At 44.4% G+C, this 22,127-nt stretch overlaps 2 long non-coding RNA genes across 5 annotated transcripts; both read right to left on the bottom strand.

The window, feature by feature from the left end:
- Nucleotides 1–4,731: 4,731 nt before the first annotated feature.
- Nucleotides 4,732–22,001, bottom strand: LOC118170640. Of its 4 annotated transcripts, XR_004752817.1 has the most exons (5): nt 21,936–22,001; nt 21,195–21,568; nt 20,162–20,910; nt 17,797–18,733; nt 4,732–4,742 (listed from the first exon to the last, which is right to left on the bottom strand). It is a non-coding gene; the product is annotated as an uncharacterized LOC118170640 (long non-coding RNA). The 4 variants fall into 4 exon arrangements; XR_004752816.1 differs by having other exon boundaries at nt 21,195–21,995; XR_004752818.1 differs by lacking the exon at nt 4,732–4,742 and adding an exon at nt 12,245–17,718 and having other exon boundaries at nt 18,677–18,733; nt 21,195–21,978.
- LOC118170657 lies at nt 7,295–8,872 on the bottom strand. The gene is made up of 2 exons (XR_004752825.1): nt 8,218–8,872; nt 7,295–7,809 (listed from the first exon to the last, which is right to left on the bottom strand). It is a non-coding gene; the product is annotated as an uncharacterized LOC118170657 (long non-coding RNA).
- Nucleotides 22,002–22,127: the final 126 nt, after the last annotated feature.

Below are 22,127 nucleotides of genomic sequence, written 5' to 3'. Positions count from 1 at the left end.
TATGTTCAGCAGCCTCCCACCTAGAGACACTTATTCCCTTGAATTTTAAGTGCAGCTTTTGCTGTCAAGAAGGGGGACACAAACCAAAAGACGAGGGTGGGAATGGAGAGGCACAACATTACAGATGACAATTGTGTGCAACTGGACTGTATATCAGGAAAGCTGAGAAACAAATAATACCGAGCATTTCTGATGAGGTCTGAGACTTTCATGGATAAAATTCATATTTGGTTCCTCCTGCAGCTGGGGTGTTGCTCCTGTGGGAAGGCAACACCAGGACACACAGCACCGTACCACGAGCTTCCCCATGGGCCTTGCTAGGGAACATCTGCTGCGATGTGACCTGGTCTGTGTTAGGGTCTTAGGCATCTTTATGTACTTCCAAGGCTTTGTATCTGAGTCTTTGCAGGCTGCCCTCTACACTGGGCTTTCACTTCAGGTGTGAGTTAATTGGAGAGGAGGATATAGGAGGTTAACTCCTCTGCAGACATGGATGTTGTACTGTATGATACGGCATCTTTCCCTGGTAAAGAAACAGACATTTGAAAAAATACCAGAAATCAGTTATTAACTCTTTTGATCACTGCATTTTAAACGTACAGTGAAAATCAGATAGCCCTCAACAGGCCCAAATGTTTCCTTATGACTGTGAGAACAATATCCACTACCTACTTCCGAAACTGTCTCCTCTTATTTCCTTCTTGTCATCAAGCTCCGTTCATAAAGCGTCAGCCTCCTGAAAGGGACTCCTGGGTCACCAGTCTCGTCTCCCAGTATCACAGGAAATTGCACTAATTGCACTAAGTCATCCCTTTCATAAAATCCTTCCTAAAACTCCATAGGTTATGTGCTCCTGTTATTCCTACAAAAGACTAACTCATCTCTCTGCTGTTGTAATTTTCCTTCTTCCTATTTCCAGACTACATTTTTCATGACCCATTAATGTCCGTTTGTCCTTGTGCCAAGATTTTCATTTGACTTAAATATATTTTAGTTTCCTCAAAGTCCATCTTTCCTTATGCCATCTTTCTCTTTTCACTGTTCTCCTTCCTTTCGTGTTTTCACTCTCTTTTTCTCAAAATATAATCTCATTCAAGACAGATTGTCTAGAAAAAATGTTGCTGGATCAAATCTTCCATTGGGCTGAAAGTCTCCATCGTTGAGAGTTCGGATACATCAGCAGGAACATGACTTAGATACCATACATCAGCTGAACTGCAGGTAACTGACAATCATGGCATGTGCTGGGTAAATCATATTATTTCAAGGCTTAGCAGAAGGGATCAAGACTAATATTTGAGACACAAAAGAGCAATAAGTGTGGTCATTCAGCTGTGTTGCTCAGACCTGTTCTGGAACAAGATATGGCAGCTATTCCAGCTCCTCCAAATCTTGCTCACACTTGTACATTTCTTCATTGTAGACCTGATCAGAATTAATGAAGTGGAAAAGACTCCAAGAACTCCATCTTTACAACTTCTGGGGCCAGCGCAGGGCCTGGCATAGTGAGAAGGGCAAAGTTGTCACCCCAACGCTGAGCACTTACTTTCACTCAACTCAGCATTACTCTGTTATTTCTGGGAGGCCACATAATATCAATCCTTTTCTTCATTTCTGCATTTCTTCATTTCTTCATTTCTGCAATGCTAATGAAGGACAGTCCTGTCCTGCAAGACTGGCAGTGGGTCAAAGCGGGCTTTTTTTTTTTTTTTTTTTTTTTTAAATATCTATACAGAAAGTGTATAGCACATGGTCACACCTTCATGCACCGGTCAGACCACCTTCTCCTTTTGTAACCAACAGCTTTTCACTGCACTGGCTGCACTGTGCTCCAAGAAGTGGTTCTGGCTCCAATATTCAATCACAGCCCAACTCAACGAGGGTTTCCAGATCTCCTCCAGAAACAATGCAGCATTCCTTTTTCAAAGGCAGAAATTGTAATGGTTTGATGGGCCATTAAACAACATGTTCTACTGCCACAATTTTACTATTTTTGCCTGTGTTACCATGACATACAACTGCTTCTTCCTTTTATCAGGTTTGACATTTTAAAATAGATTTCTGATTGGTTTTGAATTACTATACCTGGAAAACATATCCTTGCTACAAAGGCTAGAATCTGATTCTGGTGTCTTATTAATATCCACATTCCTTTTCTGTTAAATACTGTGATTCAGATGGTTTAAAACAGTTTGGTTTTGCCTTGAAAACAGACAGTCAGCTAAAGATGAGCCTCCTTTTCCAAACCCTTTCCACAGCCTGCTGTTTTTGGCTGGCTTTCTGATGCTGACAGCTAGGCTGGCCCTCAGTAGGCCACCCCGTGCCACCCACCCTTAGCCCTTACCAGGGCTCCACATGTGAGTCCAGATGTGAGGACAGGGACCTGGTTATATCTTTTTGATTCCTGCTGTGCCACTCGTCCTGACTCAGCATCCTGGTGAGAGCAACGTGATGCCTGCTACCGCTGCCGCTCGCACAGCTGGTGAGGTTCTCCCGCAGTTATTTGCCATCGGTGGCTTCAAAGTGCACCACCACCACCTCCCTGGGGCCCACCAGATGCAGGTTTGCGATCGCCTGCTTTGTACTGCATGCCCATTGTGACAGGACTTCGGGAAGGAAACCACAGAGAAATGAGCTGTGAGTGCATCTCCTGATCCTCCTATGGTGGGCTCAGAAGTCACAGCACTGTAAGCCTACCTCAATGAGAAGTGATTTCTTAGCTGACAGTTGTGCATGTGGAAGGCTAATAAGTGCTCACGCTGGTTTTCAGCCTGCTAATAGAAGTCAGTTGTGGTTTATATCTAGCCTTTGCCTCCACATGCACCAAGGAAGAAGTCACTGGTACTGTCCACTGAAGTCATCCACATTTTTTCTGTGTCCAGTCAACTCTCAAGTGTTATTCTCAAAAAAACTAATACAGAACATATGTAAATTGGGCTGTAAGAACATATTCAGTATATTTAGCTTTGAAAAATGCAGTTAGGATGAAGAATGAACATCAAGAGGAAAAAAAAAATAACTAAAAATAAATAAATAAATAAATAAATAAATAAATATATAAAAAAAGGATGGCTGGGAATATTTTTACCAGGGCACAGCTAATCCACAGCCTGGATGTGCTGTTCCCAGGTGATCAAGACCTGACTGTGTTTCAATCACAAATGCAACTCCTTTCATTTCTGCCTTAAACCAAAGCAAGCTTGAGTTCTCTGGGCTAGCATACATCTTTTTCTCATTGCAGAACTTGGCACTACTCAGCACGAATAGCATGCCTCACTCAAGGAACGTCAAGAGTAATGAAGGCAGGGGCTTTCTGGATCATGCCTGAGATGCATTAGTAGAGCTGTGGGGCACTTCCTGCAGCACCTGCCCAGGCTGTTCCTGGCAGTGCTCAGAGCTGTTGGCTTTTCCCTTTCCTGATCCCCAGATGAAAACAGCTTTTAAAGAGGCAGTTCCCATGACATGTTCATGTTTGGCAAGTAATGGCTGATGCTTAGGTGGAAAGAGAGAAATCACCCTTCCCTGTTCATCATGACCTCTTTACCTTAGCTTCACTCCACATCTGGTCCTCTTAACCCATGCCTCTGCCTCCGGTACACCTTTTCTTCTTTCGTTTTTCTCTCTTTATAACTTATCCCCCTCTTATGTTACTACCTTTCAAAAACACAATAGCGTGGACCTAACATAATGTTTCCTGCTATCATTCCCTCCTCACCTCCTCACCGGTGGTCCTAGTTTCTGCTGTAAGCTCTTTGGGAAATGGCATTCCCACCACCTCCTCTTTGCCTCTGCTAGAGGGGGGCCCAATCCTGGTTGGTCTGCAGGCTAATCAATGTGGCTACAAGTAGTGATAACGAGTAGCGATTTGCTCCTCAGTTAATTATTCCTACGTATGTCAAGACTATAAGCTATCCCTTTCAACAAAACCATGCATTTCTTGTTTAGAAATTGTATACCTAATATCAGAAAATGGGAATTGATCCCTAATTTTACATCTCATCAGTTCAAAGGACAGAAGTCACCTCACCTGGTGTGTGCTGCTGGCCTAACGCAAAATCAATTTTGAACTTACAGTAATGGAAAGGAATTTTTTTCTTGAATCAATTGAAGATGGAATTGTCGCAGAAATTTTCAAATCACTCTGCATAATAATCAATAACAAGGAAGTCCCGAACCGCTCCTGAACAGTTCACAAGTCAAAAAAGTGCTGAACTTCATCCAATAAATTATTCATTGTGAATTGTTCGCACAGCTGTGCTCTACATACAAGGGAAGTTCAGGGGGTCTAATAATCCCTCTTCATGCAGAATATTTTGTTACATGGGGAAAACAGTAATTCAGAGGATGCTCAATTTTTATGCTCTTGTAATAAATTAAGAAACTGTTTGATTTTGGCATCTGTGAGGGAAATGCTTCTCTTTTTTTCACTGGAATGAACTATCTCAGAATAGTTTTTAATGGAAATGATTAGAATGGTTGCCATTAAGAAATCAGCATTGGTCCAGCAATTACCACACAATCCCAAATGATGTAGTACAGGAAAATATATTTATCCCAGAGACTGTGTGGTAACTTATGGTAAAAGTTGCTTCTTTAGGAGCAGCCACCACAACTCCATCTGTTTTAGCTAAAATATCTGTCCAAGTGACCCCAATTTCAACTTTATGAGGCTCATATTAATAGGGAATCTGAAGAAAATGAGCCAGAGTTTAGCTTCATGTCACTACTCACATTTTCAAGCTCTTTATCAAGTATCTCTTAAAAGTGTCCTGTATGCTAGAGCTCTGAATGCCTGTCTGTAAGTGATGGACTCGTCTTTAAAGAAACAGATCCACTTAATGTTTTCAGCTACAAACATGAGCCTATTGGTGCATATGAACTAACATGTCACCCCGTGATTGATGTTTCCCTGTTACTCTGCCAAAGTACATTAAGTTAAGCTCCTTTTCATCTCCACAAATAGTAGGGACTACAGATGGCCCTCATTTGTAATCCTCAACTAGCACAGCTGAGGGATGGGAGAGGGTGCTGGTACCCATTGCCCGCCTGAAACAGATTAAGGAGATTTCTGTACAGAGCAGCATTACAAGAATAAAGTCCCAAAGCAAATAATAACAAAAAGGAAGGAGTGCTGACAGTGGCTGTGAGCATTGCCAAATGGTGCAGATGACAGTATCTCTGAGTAGACACTTGTACTCGGTGGTGAATATTTCAGCAGTGTGCATGACTCCCATCTGCCTACCCTTTGCTGCTTGTCTCCCATGTGCCACGAGCAATGTGCACTGTGAGCACTGCTGTACTGGCATCCCGGTCCTGCTGAAGCCCGTGGCTAACCTGCTGACTTCAGTCATGGCTAGGATTTTGTCATTCACTGGAGCACATCAAGGCACCTCTCAAAGTGGTCAGTTGTATATAGCAAGCTCGGACCATTTGCCAGAGGCCAGGCACCTACATTTCAACATTATACAAAACAAATCCTGCAGTCTCTGTGCTCAAGCTGCTTGCTGGAGTCTCCTGCTGTAGCTGTTGGTGCTGCAGTCTGCTGAAGAAACATCGGCCCCTGCAAGGCACTTCCAAGGTGTATTTTCCCAGAACACTGTAGTGTTTCAGGAAAGAGAGAGGAGAGAGGCCTCTACCTTTCTGCTTGGTGTACACACCAAGCAGGTTGAAGCCACTTCTGGACACAACATATGGGTGCCTGCTCACCAACAAAAATGTCCTCTTGCTGTTTTTAGAGGACAAGTGTGCAGGGTCCGTGTGGGCCAGCCCTTGGCACTGCTGCAGGAAGAGAAGGAGGCTGCGAGGTGGCACCGATCTTCTCCCACTGATGCTTTTACCTCATATCAAAGCTATTTCCATCTCTCATGTAGAGAGCGTGCATTGTAACACAGATGTTCTTCACTTGACGCATATTACAAGAGTGAACTTATGCCTCCTTGCTTTCAAAAGTATATATTGGGGAAAAAAAAAAAAAAAAAGGAGAAAAGAGAAGAGAAGAGAAGAGAAGAGAAGAGAAGAGAAGAGAAGAGAAGAGAAGAGAAGAGAAGAGAAGAGAAGAGAAGAGAAGAGACAGCAAAGGTGGCTGCAGTTTTGTGTGAGGGGTCTGTGGGACGGGGATCAGCATCTGTCTCTCAGTGGCTATGAGCAGACAGTGCCGAGCACGGCCCAGAGGAGCAGGGCTGTGTTCTGGCCAGACAGGAAGGGAGCCCCGGCGTCCAGACAGCACAAGAGATAACAGCTGCCTTTCCAGACACCATTATCTGCTCCAGCGAGTCACTGGGACCAGTCAGCAGGCATTCTCCAGGGAAAGCCACACACAGCTCCTTGGAGCACTGCTCTTCGCCAGGGGAACAGAGCTGGTGGTGTTCTAGCCTCCAAGACAGCGCAGACATGGCTGTCTCCTTGTGGGGACCTGCCTCTGCTGTAGGGCTGGCGCCTTCCTGGCCCTGCACTTGCAGCCACCCAGAAGTCTGGCCGGGCTGGGTTCTGGCCATGTGATACATGAACAGATACTGTTCTTCTGCATTTTTGCGTGATTTAGTTAGTCCTGTCTGACTAAAGGTGAGAAAAGAAAGGCCTCCTGGAGTTGGTGCTGATATCTGGTTTGCCACCTCAGTTTCCCTTCTGCATCAGTCATTCACTTCTGGCTTCTTCAGTGCAATGTCATGTTGCAGCCAGCTCCTAACACACAACATGAAAGTCAATGCCATGAAAGTCAATGTCCAATGCAAACTCCAGGTCTGGCTGCTCATGGCACAGTACTAGGTCTCCAAACATCCCTCTTCTCACCACAGTGCCATTCATCACTTACATGCTCCTCACTCCTTTCTTGCCTCTGCATGCAGGGAGTGAGGCTCCATGGCATGGAAGAACCCAGGAATTCCCAAAACCTCCCCTCCTGGAGCCTCACCCCAAGCACCCCAGCACAGCCTCTCCACAGGTCCCCAGTAGCAGGGAGCAGCCTCATAGCATCTCATGGCCCTGGGGCCACCTATCCTCCTCCTGCACACCCAAGGATGCCCAGGACCCTCGGCATTATGGTCATGTTAAACTTCTTCCCACCACCCTTCACCACACCTTCCTGCCCCTGTCACAAGGAGGTTGAACACCAGTTTCCAAGGGAGACAGCAGATGTTGGAAAGCTCCTTGGGTGGACAAGCAGTGTGGAAAGAGGGAAGGAGGGGAGGGTGAGGAGGTGAATTGGTGGGAGAATCTGGAGGCTGGGCAGTGGGTGACTCTGAAGTTAAGGGCTCTTCCCCCTTCAGGCTAAACTGAGAATATCTTTTCCTATTCATTACATAGCAAACTTCATAAAATTGCATAAATTTTCTTGTCAGAGATTCATGTTCAGATGTTGCATTCAATTTACTGATATATCTTTATCTTCAGTTTAATTCAGACAGGATTTTTAGAATTATCTCCACAGAGCCAAGTGTTTCATCCCAGAGTCGACTGCATTGTACTTTAGAGTGCAGAATTTATTTTAATACAATTTTTAACAATCATATTTATAGGATTCCAACTAGGCTGAGCTTAAAAATAACGGCACAGTGCAAAGATGCATGGATTTGGATGGTTAACAAGGTGTTGAATAGCCAACATCAAAATGCACAAGTGATGACACAGGCACATAATTATGCATGCAAAGTATCTGTATGTAAATTATTGACACATTCTTATATTTGTATGAATAAAGGCATGCTTTCTTCTCTTATCTGGAAAGGTTATGGGTTGAACTTCACCTGCAAAACAACAGAGACTCCCAAAATGGAACTTAGTAGTGCAGGATGGTCTATATTTCCAGGGCAGCTGAAAAGGTAGTAAAAGCAGAATTATTCACTTATTTTAAAATTTAACTTTTGCAAATACTTGGATGTTTCATATCTAGAGGAAGAATGTTCCTTTTTGGATACAAATAGCTTGATCCTGCATCCACTCCACAACCATATGGAATGAAATTGAAAACAAAAGCCATTTTCATATCTGATGTCTGTCTTCATTTAAAAGGTGGAGTCAAGTGAACTTTCCTGTTAACTTTCCCATGAACATTCCCATGAATAAGATTTTGTTTGCAACAGAGTCAGACAATTGTGGGCTTTCACATGTGGTACAGTTGGTACTGATGTGGCCACGTTTGCTGAGTATTAAAGGCTTGGCATCTATTAGGGTGGAGAATCAAGTTCTTTAAGCTCTCCATCAGCAAAGAGCTGTACTTACCTTACTGAAGAGAAGGACAAGATCCTTGGAGAGGAGCTGCACAATATATTCCCAACAAGAAAGCAAGACCTGTGATCTGTGTTGATACTAATGTGCAGTACTGAAGGAACTTGAAGAAACCACATGGAATAACTATAAATATTTTTAAACTTATTAACTCATTTATTTTATTGCATCTGCTAGGAGAAAAAAGTGGCAGAGCCCTTCCCTGGTATTCCTTTGTGCTACATAGGAGATAAAATCCTGCTTTCCTGAACAGAAAGAGTAGCATGAGAAAGGTTCTGCTTTCCAGTTGGTCTCCTCAGAGGGGTTAACTCTCACGGTGTGGGATTTGTTCATACCACAACAGCTGATTGTATCCTGGAAGGTGACTTGTCCAAAGAGTACAACCATGGTTAATTCTGCAGACAGAAGGACAAAAGCTCTTGAGAAGTACAATAGTACCTCAAGGGTACACAGATGCTGACTTTATTGGTCTAGTGAGTGGTAGACTAAGTCAAACTTCCCTTATCACAATTTTTTGTTCTGCTAAAAGAATCATAGAATCACAGAATCACAGAATGGTTTGGGTTGGAAGAGACCTCAAAGCCCACCCAGCTCCAGTCCCCTGCCATGGGCAGGGACACCTCCCACCAGACCAGGTTGCCCAAAGCCCCATCCAGCCTGGCCTTGAGCACCTCCAGGGATGGGGCATCCACAGCTTCTTCGGGCAGCCTGTTTCAGGGCCTCACCGCCCTCTGAGTGAAGAATTTCTTCTGTATATCTAATCTAAATCTACCCTCTTCTAGTTTAAAACTATTACTCCTTTTCCTCTCACTACATTCCCTGATGAAGAGTCAATACCCATCTTTCTTGTAAGCCCACTTTAGGTACTGGAAGGCCACAATAAGGTCTCCCTGGAGCCTTCTCTTCTCCAGGCTAAACAACCCCAGCTCTCTCAGTGTGTAAGACCTAAAAACAAATGTAAAATTGTGTAATTTCCAAAGACACACCCACAGTTTATCAGGTAACTTCTGGCATACTGTACATTCACTGTGTATCACTGTAGGAAAACAAGATTACTTTTGCAAACAGCAGAGACAGGCTATTCCCTACAAATACTTATTGTAGCTCTATTAAATAATTCAACTTTTCCCCTTTCCCTTTCCAGCAATCTGTTCTAGATTGAATTTTTCTCCCTCAAATCTCTGTTTATAGATCTCAAATGCTGACAAGAGTCCACAGATTCTCCTCTTTCCAAACAAGCCCTTTCCATAGGATGCAGGGGGTCTTCCCAGGGGCTAGCACAGGATTTCACACAAATGAGGCAGCCTTCTGCATCCCAGGGTCTGACTCAATTTCTGGATTATCTGCTCAGCGGCAACATTTCAGCTGTTTGAGGAGTTTTCAAGCATCCCACAACCTCCGCTGTGTGCACCGAGGCTTTTATTTCACTGTTGGTTCCCCTGCTGTGCTGCCAATGACTGACGGCACACATATTCCCCTTGTGAGCACGATGGACTGTGCATAGTTCACCAGGGACATCCCAGCGGTTTGTGAACTGATGCAGGAAATATTGTCAACTATGTGTTAGTGATATATCCCAGCTCTTCCCATGACTCATGTATTTAAAGGTTTTTATTGTTATTATTTATTCCAGCAATTGGTGATGACTGGTGCATACCAAAACGGACCGATAACCAATGTGTGTCTGTTTTAGAATATGGCAGGCTAGCTAAAACTAATTAATTTACTTTTGGAAGACTGTCTGAGAAGTCATTTGGTTAGTCTCTATGTCCATATCTTCACATGAGGCTTCAGTGGCATCTGACTCATCAGCATCCATGCACCCAGAGCTCAGACACACACATCACGCACCCATGCCTATGCTCATGCTGATACACCTCGCACCCTCACACAGAAACCTTGCACACTCACATCTCACATGCTACACACATTTTGAGCCTTGCACACACAGACACCTCACTGACCTACATCTCATACACACGAGCTCACAGAAGCCCACGCCTGCTATCCCACACAGGTCTCACTCTCACCTGGCACACACACACACCCCACCACGCCTTGCATTCATCCAGCCTCCCTGCCACCCTCCCTGTCCACACAACACCTGTGATGGGCGCTGAGGAAGCTCACACCTCATCCCCAGCCTCCTCCTGCAGCAGTGTCAGACCTGCCTTTTACAACAGCAAGTTGTAAAAACTGGCAGTGAAACAGAGGGCCCCTGTCTCCTGCAAATATTGAGTATGTTAGGAGCCAGTGCAGTGGGGTAAACCTAATTTCTTTCTTCTACTCAATCAACATTTGTTAATGAAGCATGACAAACTTTCACTCTCCCTGCCAATAAGGTAAAATGTGATTTAAGCACAGCTGATTTTATTGTTACTTTACCAGTCACAACAAAGCAAAACAGGAAGGGGAATGTGCCTGTTGATCAGCTGCCTGTAGTCAATAGGAGAGGAAACAAAAGCAGAAGCACAGGCTCTGGGTCCGGCTCAGGGTAGCATCACCTTCACCAATGGCCCTTTGAGCCTATGTGTGCAGTGGGGCAGCACCTGGTGCTGTTTTCATGAAATGCTGTGCTTGCCTGATTCCAAACGTCTAACTGCTTCTAAGGAGCCCAGACCATCAAGCCCAGATTGCTGAAGATGCTTTGTTTCTATTTTAATTGATATTGACATCATCAGAGTTCAGCAGCCAACTATCTGGAGAAATTTGGCTCATCCCATCCTGGGTGCAAGCTAATCTCCCACTTTTCCAGCAGCCCCCTCTCCCATGGTGGGGCAGGATCACCTCTGCCCATGTGAGCAGTGCAGAACTCTGGCTGAACCCACATCCATTTGGATGACTGACCGCCTTCTCACCATCTTTCTAGCTTATGGCTAAGTCCCATTGTCTGAGCAAAGAGGGTAAAATTAAGCTGTTGAGAGGTGTTTGTCAGCAGAATATTGCAGGTTTTCTGTAAAAAGAGTCATTTACCAGAACACCATGAACCTGGTACAACTTGTTTGCTGGAATTCAAACTGACAGGTACTGCAGCTAGCTGCAACTTCCCAGCTACGCGTGCAGTATCTTGGATCAGAGAAAAATCCACAAACCGTGGAGAAGTGGTTAAAGCTATGATAATTGCTACAGTCCCGTATTTTTTACCAGCAGTGAAATCAGCCTCTAACTCCTGTATGGAAAGAATTATTCCATACCACTGTCCATTGTTCTGCATCATTACCAGGAAACAGGGTTATTACAAGATCGAGTCTCTTATGTTAACCCTGGGAAAGAAAAGAGATACATTTTGTTTTTAAAATATATTAAAGAAAGAAGAAAGTAAATCCCTTCTGATCTGGTAAATTGCTACTGTACACATTCATTGAAGGAAAAAAAAAAAAAAAAAAAAAAAAAAGTATTTTTAAAGAACATCACAAGCATAGCACAAACCAAGTAAAACCGATAAAAATTGAAGTTAAGGCAGGCACTGTGTGCTCAGCTAAACAGCGTATTAAATCTTTTCATGAAAGACACAGCTGAGCTGCTCTGTGTAACAGGTAGCAGCTCTGGCAGACAAGCGCTGTGGAGTCTTGCATTGCCTCCATGCCTCTGTGCCTCCATGCCTGGAGCAGGGTCTGTCCTTTGCCTCTGTGAGCTCAGCACATCTTCCAGTGTTGTCTGAGGCAGCCCTGGACAGGACAGGAGGAGCGGTGAGACCCATCCCCACTCTCACCCTGTTGCATCTTCCATGAGAAGGGCCAGCAGGGAGCCCTGAGCAGGATCTGGCCCTACAGAGCTGTTGAGGCTCGACAAGTCAGTCAAGATGACAGCCATTATACATGCTTTATTTTACAGAAATGAAATGATGACATTAATATAACACAACAAATGGGTCATTTTAAGCATCATTACCTCCCTGTGTGACATTCTGACTGAGGGAAGGGAGAAGGTGCTGTTTCCAGACTATGCTACATAATGCTTTTCGTTCTGCTCTAGTCACCATTTTCAGGTGCTTTTTTTAAATTATTATTATTTTTTTTTCCAGGGGGCAGATTTCACCTCTTCTGCCACAAAACCATAAAAAGGAAGGACTGTAAGATGAGAAGACAAATGCTCCCTGCCCCTTTTACCTAAGTGGCCACAACACAGGGCTGTTTGTTCACCTGCCTTGGGTCTTCTTGGCTCCTTTCTCATTGCCTTGAGTGAAATCATGGAGCAAGAAAAAGAGGTAGCTCCCACTGGACGACCAGAAATCGTCCTCTCTTCCTCTCTGTGGGCCCCAACACTGCTGGTAGGGAAGCCAGTTCTGCATCACATGGACCAAAATAGAGGAGCAGGCCCAGGGGCTGCCCACTCTGCCTGCACACTTCAGAGTGCCACGGATGGAGTTTGGAGAGTGTGGGCTCCCATACCTTTCCCTGGAGCCTGGTGCTTCCATGCTGAGTGGTAGGGGCTCTCCTGTACCCCACAAGGGACATCCTGGCCAGGTCTGGGGCTCGTCCCCAGGACATCCGGCAGGATGGGGCCACCATGTCAGAAGGTTTTAGCCCAAGCAGTGGGAGCACCCTTCTGGGGCCATTAGGCCATCTCCAGTCCCATGCACAAAAAGCATGTGTCCCACCCAGCAGGCTCACACAGCCAGCCAAATTTGCACATGCACACCCATCATACATCTTCTTTTAATACCTCCTTTTCCTCTCACAAACTCCCGGGCCACCCCCATTGCATGTGACTGTCTGTAGTTACTTGTATGTTGAATCAGAAGCATTTAAATATACTCTTTGATCCCCTGCTAGAAATGGTAGCCCAACACATTTGGCTGTTGGCAGGTTGTGAGGGACTGTATGTACAGGCCTGTAAAGCAAATATCTTTGGTTTTGTAGAGAAACCCAGCTGCGCTCGCGCACGTGCCATGGCACACACTGCATTGAAGTGTGATGACAATCACAACTGAAAACACCAGACGCTTTGAAGGCCCTGTAATTGAAGCAAAAGAAGAAAGGCCTGGGCTTGGAGCCCATAGTGATCAGTACCAGGCCACGCAGCCAGCAGAAAACTGCCTTTTACGGCGTTTTACAGACTTTCTAATTGGCTTCCAGGGCTGGTGGCTACTGCCTGTGCAGCAGTGGGAATCGGGGCCACATGGGGCCTGAGGCTGGTGCTGCCTGAGCATGGAGACATGCCCCGCAGGGCCTGCAGCTGTTTGGGATGGTTTCTTGCCACACCACTGCCCTGCTTCTTGGCCACGGGAAGGCAGTTTCTGTTGTTGGCAGTGGTTTCATGATGAGACCATGCACATAGGGCGCTGTACCTGTGCCATTTTGGGGGTTTAATGGGAAATCGACAGGCCCGTCCCACTGCTGAAGCCACTTGGAATGTGGTTGCTGTGCCACCGACCAGCACAAGCCTGTGTAAATGGGCTTGTGCGCTCCTTGTCCTGCCTTGTTTGGTTTTCCCCAGATGCGTTTGCTCTTGCCCTCTCCCTGTCTCTTTCTCTCTCTCTAAATACAAGCCTGTACATACCCTATAAGTATGTGCAGACCAAAACACACTCACTTCTATAGCGTGCTTGTGGTACTGTGTGCTTGTTTCCCTCTGTTAAAGGGCCGCATGTTAAAGCTGCCCATATACATTTCAATATTCTTGAATCCTTTTGCCAAATATTTCCTGGCAGTCTGTTGGGCTGAGTTTGATCCCCTGATGGCAAAATTAGGTGAGACCAATGTAAACCTGCTGTCCAGAGACCTGGTAAACTCAATGCCCCATGTCAAACAGCAGGAAGGACTAACCTCTCTGCTTACATGGGTTCAGCAGGACTTAAGTAAGAGAGCTTTACAAGAAAAACTGAAACAAGGATGGGAAACTTGACCAAGCATCACTTTGGAAAACCTGGTGGATCTCTGCCCAGACACAGAGAAGGTGCATGGAGAAAGTTGTTCTCCTGTACCTGAAATATGTGTGGATTCGGGGAGGATTACAGCACGTTCCAGGCATAGTAATCACACCCTTATGGCTTGGCAGAAAGGCTTGATGTATCTATGTTGCTACTTTTATTAGATACAGCTTAATAGAATCTTGCCAGTACTTGCTGCTATCAGTCTTCTTCTCCACCCCTTCTGCTCCACCACCACATTGCTGTCCAAAAAAGTCCCAAAGTATTCCAGTTATTTTAACTAAGGAGCAGAAATATAGCAATGTCTTTTCGAGACTTATCCAAGTGGTCAGATATTCCTTCCCAGAAACTCTCCCCTCATTCCTCACTCCTTGAATCCAAAGCAGGATTTTCTTCCTTGGACACAAACACTCAATTTCTCTCAACTTTAAAATGCAAGGATTTTTTACAACAAAAACAACAACAAATGTGGTTGTAACTGGCAAAGGCATCCCAGCTGGTGCAATCGTCTCCTTTCACTCTTCTACCACAGGTAGGGGTCTGTCTGGAGCTCTCCTATCTCAGCTATTCTTCTTTCTCTCCTGTCAATAGCCACCAGCACTGGGCTCTTGCCCTTTTAAGGCTCCTAGACCCCATTTAGTGCATATGCACGTGAGTATGTCTATGCACAAATTGTATGAAGGGAGCTTCTGGGAAAAGGGAAGGAGACAGAACATCTTCCCTGAGTGCATGGAATTCAGGAAACAGAAGCATCACATGAAGTATAATGATAATAATTAAAAAAGCCAAACAAGGAACATTGCATAGGTCTGTGTGGTTTTGGATACTCGCTTGCAATGTAAACCAAGGGCTGCTAGGCTGAAGAGGGCCTCGGGGGGGTCTCCACTCTGGGAAGAGTGTCTCTTTGAAGGCATGGCCAAGCTGTGCTCTTCTGATGATTCGAGACCTGCACAGAGAAGCTCTGGCTGGCCCCAGGTTTGAAAATTACTCTTCTAGCTGGAGATCTACTAAGCCATGGCTTTGATAGCAGGCCTGTGGCAGAAACCATGAGCTTATGGTAATTATGGCTGTTCTATCAATGGAAAAGAATACAGGACCAAATTTTTCCCTGATACATTCTCTACCTCTTTCTCAGATTAGTTTGAGGTCAAAAAAATGTGCCCAGTTTCATTGTTTTCCTTAAAAACTGGTTCTATATAACAATATCAGTCTTAACTTGTTTCCATTTTCACATAGCCTTTTTTTTATAATTAACAACAACATTAAATCAAGAGAGTACTTGTTTAACATTTCAACACATTTTTGTCTGAAGTGATTCACTCAGCTCATTTTCCTGGAAAAGGTGATTTCTGGGCCTGTAATCCTCTAGGTATGTGTTTCATCTTCCAATATTGAGCTGGTATGGACACATGGAAAGAAAATCTTATCTTGTTGAATAATACCTAATACCCTTTCCAGAAAAAACAATAATGATTTGGCACCTCTCCAGCTATTAATGCTTTATGAGTAACTAACTCCTCAATACCCAGAATTTTCTTCCCTCTTCTTCTGTATAGGAACAAAAAGTCCCAGGCACACCGGGCAAGAATTGACAAACCAATCCATTTGCCAAGTTTCTCAAGCACCACATTAACATTACTGCCATACATGCTCTTTGTAATAACAAAAGTCATGGTGTATTCCTTGGTATTTATGTGGATATCTCATGTCATTTCACGAGCTTACTTATTCTTTCCTCCTCTCTTTGAATTTTTCCTTCAGCAACAGGTATGAACTCTAAGCACAATACAGGGGATGTATTTAATACACAACAGTTGTTCTCTTACGTGCAAGTGTTTTCTATAAAGCAACCATCCATCACTGCTATATAATAAGCCACATCTTTTTCTGTATGGTCTCTCCTTGTGAACTGACATATGTGGGGATGAATATTTTACCCTGTAAAACAGGGAATGAGCAAATACCAAAGTAACTCCTGGAAGAGTTTTTAATTTGCAATAAAATTATTAAAAGCGCCCAGATAACTTATGAGTCTAAATCCCATTTTCAAAAGGAGGCAAGGTCTAGAACAAGAAAGAGATGTAGGTGCCTAACCACAACAAATAACCATAATACTAAAGTGTTGTTCCAGACATGTTTGATCTTCAGCCCTTCTCCTGTCCTGTACAAGCTGTACATTCATAATTCCATCAGTGACATTCCCTGGGCTAATACATCCATATGATCACCTCAGAGCTTTTGAAGATCATTCTCACATCCTGCATAGATTTGTTTCTTTGATTTATCTCCTTCTTCAGGCTGGTGACTGATATGAAAACCACCACAAGCATCCCAAGCCGATAATGTGCTTCATTGCCCACCAAACCAACACAATTCCTAACTAGTCAGGAACTGGTAATTGATTAGTGGTGATTTGTCAAAAAACATATGTTTCGTGAAAATACTTCTGATTCTAGAAACATTTGTCAGCCCCAGAGTGAAGCTTTCTGGGCAATCTTGCAGGCTCAGTGTCCCCTGGCAGCACCCTGGTGGGCAGCAGAGCTCTGGGTCAGAGCCATGGCTCCCACTGCACAGCTGGGCATGTGGCAGCTCTGGAGGCTCCAGAAAGGATAGGACTGAAGGGTTTCTACATGCCAGGTGTCAAAGGATGCTGCAGAGTCACCTCTGGCATCACTGAACATCAGTCTTGGCAACCCTCTGAGGAGACAGCACTCCCTCAGAGCGATATGGCTGCTGCATTTGCTTTCATAAAATGGGAAAAGCAATGCTCTGGGCTTCCAGGAACAAAGTATTTTCAGAATTTAGTTTCTACAGGAAAGGTAAAGCTTTTGTAGACTTTTTTCCAATCTGGAACAAAAACTGTCTGGAAAGGTCAAGATTTCCTACAGAGAGAAAATGCCAAGTTTTGATCCACATCAGCCTTAAATTGCTTTATTAAAAACAATCAAACAACAACAAAGAACTTTTTTTATTCATAATTCCATTTCAGAGCAAGGATTGCTAAATATTCAGTGGAGACTACAGCTTCAGAGCTCTTGTTCCTTATGAGGATATTTCAAATATCTGCACCCACTTCCTTCACCTGGCAGCTCCCCTCCCCTCCGTGACTGTGTGATACATGGCTGTGCTGGGGGATATTTCTGCCCAAGTGTGGAACTGTCACAGGAAAGGAAATGTCAGCCTATCAGATTAAACCAGAATTAAATGAAATTGTATTGAGCAGTGTGTGACCTAAAAATGCTATTGTGTGCAAACAGAAAAGGGCCTAACTGACTTTTTCAGGACACCTGAGGGAATTAGCTACACTTTTCCTATTAATGTAGAAGGGAGATGTATGGTCAGGTCCTACTGAATGCATGGGTTTTTAATTTTTCCTAGAATGAAGTGTGGCTCTCTTGCTATTGGCAGGGGACCTGGTTCTCTCCTGCTTGCTCAGGGGCTCTCACTCCTGTGTAAAGCAGCCTCAAGATGCATCTTAGGCTCCATGAAAATATTTTATATTCACCTGCTACCCCTGTGAGCAAGGCACTGACAAAGCGAGCCTTCTGTCCTGATCAGAGAAGGGTGGCTGATGGGGAGTTAGGGAGTGGTCAGAAAACTGGAATTCACTAATTTCCAATGCTCTGAAAAAAAAAAAAAAAAAAAAAACAAACAAACAAACAAAAAAAAAAAACAACTAAATGGCTAGAAATAAACATGACATTGCGGGCAAGCAAAATCCTTTCCACTTTGTACATTTTTGCCTGAGATTTTGTATGTTGTCCTTGAAGGTGGCAAAAGCCCCCATCATCTCCTTCCATCCTTCCCTAGGAAAAGAAGCCCAGCACTGCTGAGGGCAGCCTCTTCTGCGAGCACCCAGCGCCCTGCTCCAAGCAACCAGGAAGTGAGTGTGCCCATGCCTGCTGGTGAGCCTTTGCTCTGGACATATCCTCTCCACCTCAGCTGTGCTCTCCCTGCTCCCTGTTCTGAAGTCCCATGGTCAGCACAGGTAAGAACCTGGGTGTATAAATAGCTTCCTCCCAGCTGAAGCTGCAAATTTTTTCTTTCTTAATTCAGCAAGTAGGGTGTTCCAGTGGAGGACATGAGTCTCACCTACTTATCATTGTTGTCTGGACATAATCAGATGCTTTCAGTAAAGAAGATCCAGATTCCTTTGTGGACCTTCTTAACAGGTCTTAACTCCCAGCTTCTTGGTACCTGCAAGTGAGCAATTCTGCTTGCAATAAAAAATAATCTCCCAAGAGGACCTCTGATCTTAAAACAAATGCTGTTTAATTCACCACTCATTAGGAGTGTATCTGGATTGATTTATTGAGCACTCCTGACCCCAAATCTTTTGAACAGCATTCTTTCACGATTAAGTAGGGAATGGATTTGGGCAACACTTCTGGCAGGCAGACTGGGAGAACACAAGTGATTCTTAAAAACATTCATATCATGTAACCTAATGAAAATATACTGCATGTTGGCATGCATTTGGCCCAGACCAGAAAGGATATGTTTTCCAGCCAGGGCTCAGATAACTTCTGTAGTAAATAGGGCCAGAACAATTCATTAATTATACATTTGTGGTTGTCTCACCTTTGTGCATTTTGGAAATATGCAGCCACATTCAATCAATCAGGAAAATGGCAATATCTGGGGGTCCAAAGGAAATCAATGTTTTTGGTAAGTAAACGACAGGCCATGGCAGCAGAAAGCATTATATCCTCTAGGGGATCGGTTTCTACTTGCTGCTTAATATGCAAAGAACAGAGAAATGGAAAAAACTATCCCAAAAGTCTTTTATAAGTGACTGGCTACAGATGAATGCTTTCTAGATGAGAAAAACAAACTTTCTTGCTAGTTGCACCCAAGTAATTAAGAGCATGAAGAAACTTGGCCTCTGTTCTTTAAGCATGTAAACAAAAAAACTTTGAATTTTGTAATAGGAATCAAAAGCATCCAAATTATAACCTCCTACCATATGCCTTGCCATTCTCATTTGGCTGCAAAAACAAGATGAAGCCATGGCTGATGCATGGAATGGGCTGTTGGCTGCTTGCCTTGTTTGGCCAACGAAGGTATATGCAGTAAATCTGGTATGTGCCTTCCCTGCTCTTCTGGCTTCTGGTGAGCAGGAGAGTGCAGTATCTGGCTTGTCTCTCCCTGCAGAGATCCAACAGCAGAGAATTTGCCAGAATATTTGCATGCACATAAATCATTAGGAGCAAATGTTGCTTTAGGTGGCACTTGAACAATAAGCAATGTCATCAGCTCTCATGACTTATCAGAAGATTCCCAATAACATTTTACTCAATATTCCTGCTTTGGGGGAAAAGGGAACTACTAAATTAAATCAGATCTCATGCTTACAGGAGATTAGAAAGCTGGGCAAAGGTTTAATTAGCAATTTTTGAGGATGTAGACTGGGTTTTTCCCAACTGATTTTTTCAGGCACCTAACTGGCCAAATTGAACGCCTATTTCTGCTGGGCTTCTTCCATGCTTAGCAGAGAGCAAGGCCTCACAGAAGGCATTGCTGCAGTGTTGGCAGATTCCTGTGAACCTGCTCCATCGCTCGTGTCTGGACACACAGAATCAAAAGTTTCCCAAAAGGGGGCACGGCCGGGCTGGCTCCTCCTGTCATTGCATTGGGGTTGGCAGGGATGGAGAGAGACATCCCTTGCTCCTTGAGCACCCGCATGGCTAGAAAGGGTGAGCTGAGGGGACAGGTAGACGTATCTCCTTGGGCTTTCCTGCATGCAGGCTCCTGAGACAGTGCGTGGTTGTCCTCCTCCTTGAAACATTGTTCCTGGGAGAGCTGACCCTGAGTGATGAAGCTGCACGATGTCCTGGCAACTTGCAGAGCTAGTTGTGAAGCTGGCTGTTTCCCATCCCGCCATGGCTTATCCTGCTCCAGGCTTCTGAGACATGAGCAGGAGCCCCAGCAGAGAGGACTGGAAACTGCCCACCTCTGCTCACCATCCCACCCGGGGAACAGGACCACTCTGTGCTGCAGGCAAGGGGGGATTCCTGCACTCAGTAGGACCTGCACCCCTGAGAGCAACACAAAGCCATTAATTACCTTGCAGTGCTAACAACAGGTGACAGAAAAAGCTTTATATCTTACACCTGCTCATACGGAAAGTTTGTTCACTCTTCTGAGACCCTTTCCAAGGGGCCACACAAGTGGCGAGCCAAAAAAAAAAAAAAAAAAAAAAGCCAGTTTCAGCCAGATCTGCCTCTCGCTTGTGCATTCTGGATAAAAAAATATGTGGTACATGAAAGAACCCTTTGAAGTGACTGATGTTGATGCTGCAGTGCATTTGGGAGAGTGCACAGAATACTGCTGCTGACGGTGTCAGGCAGCAAGGGGGGCTCTTCCTCCACCCACGGGGAGAAGCCAAGGATATCTGAGAGCTCTTTCTGTATATCTATATTTAAGGGAGTGGGTAAATTTAGACTCTGCTGAAACAGGAGAATGGTTCGTGACACCAGGGTGAGCGGAGAACAGCATCTGCCTCTGCAGCGGGGCTGCGTCTTGTCTCGCAGCGTGTCTGCGGCGTTGAGCCTACCTTTCCCTGGGTGGCTGCTACAAATTACTCTGACTGCGAGGCAGTTTTCTGATGTTGGAAAATGTTCTCCGCGGATGCCAGTGAGTGGATTTATTTTTAACCCAAAGAAAATTTGTGATCTGGGGTCTCCTGAATAAAACACGCAACCACCTACGGTAGGTGGTAATTTTAACAGCGATTCGCAGAGCTGCCAGACGACCTTTCTTCTCGCGGTGGTGAAGCAATTCAGTGTGCTAGAGACAGGGTCTTCCACACAGAGCTGTTATAAGGTAATTAGAAAGAAAGGGAAAAAGAGCATCATGAAAAGCCAATAAAGAAAAGAAAAGAAAAGAAAAGAAAAGAAAAGAAAAGAAAAGAAAAGAAAAAAAAAAAAAAAAAAAAAAAACAGCTTTGTGTCATGTCCAGAGCTGCTGGAAAATCCACATCATAAAACAGACTGATTGTTGGTGGAAATTTCCTCACGTTAGGGTATATTTTTTATTTAGAAAACAAACGCTTAGTCTACCTGGCCAAGGGTGTAACAAAGAACAAAATCCAGCCAACCTCCTCCCATCAGACCGAGAGGCAACCACACCACCACCCTGCTGGTGGGCACCCTCTGGGGCTGAACCCCTCCAGGAGCAACTCTGCTCACTTGCAGGCAGGTGGTACTTTCTTATGGGACAGCGAACACTGCAGAGGATGGGACCTGGGGTCACCTGGCAAGGTGCTGGCAAGGGCACTTGTGTGCGAAGATGAAGCAGGAAAGCAGAAGAGTGAAGGAGATGCATGAAGTCACCTCTGAGCCTTGACCCCATCATCTTCCTGTTTTAAGAAGGGAAGACTCTGGGGCATAACCCAGCCCAAAGATGAATTCAGTCTGTTCAGCCGGAAGCATTTCCCCGTTCAAAAAGTCATGAGTCCTTCTCAAAATATTCCTGTGTGATTAAAAAAAAGGAAATGCAACCATTTTATATGTTTGGAGTTATGGGATTAGGTCCATAATAGCTTAGCTCAGCTTTAGGGGCCTGATCCTGTCCCAGTGAACATGATGGGAGGTCAGTTATCAAGCCACAGGAGGTAAGATAAAGGTCTGTACGAGTTACTATTTTTAACTCTTAAAACTAGTCTTATTGGGCCCAGCCCAACTTCAGCCGAAGTCAGTGAAAGGACTCCTGCTGACTTTAATGGGAGTTGGATTGGCCCTATTGTCCTTTGCTGAGCAAAGTAATTTCAAAAGGTCAGGAGGTGAACTAAAGGAGAAAAGAAACAACTACATCAATAAACTATATTCAGCGTGCTCACCTTATAAAGAAAAAGTATTGTCTTAGGTGGTGGGAGTAGTTCAAACTAGTCCTTGTAGACTAAGAATAATAATTTAAAAAAATGGTTTTACTCAAAATAAATAATTAAAAAGTGAAAATGAAAATTGCTGAGTTCTGACTTGATGATCTCCCAGTGACTTCTATCTGCTCAATTTGCAAATAAAACCAACAC

Source organism: Oxyura jamaicensis, chromosome 1, assembly GCF_011077185.1.
Source record: "Oxyura jamaicensis isolate SHBP4307 breed ruddy duck chromosome 1, BPBGC_Ojam_1.0, whole genome shotgun sequence".
NCBI classification, from domain to species: Eukaryota; Metazoa; Chordata; class Aves; order Anseriformes; family Anatidae; genus Oxyura; species Oxyura jamaicensis.
Note: the sequence above shows the minus strand (reverse complement) of the source record. Positions and strands in the feature narration are given on the sequence as shown.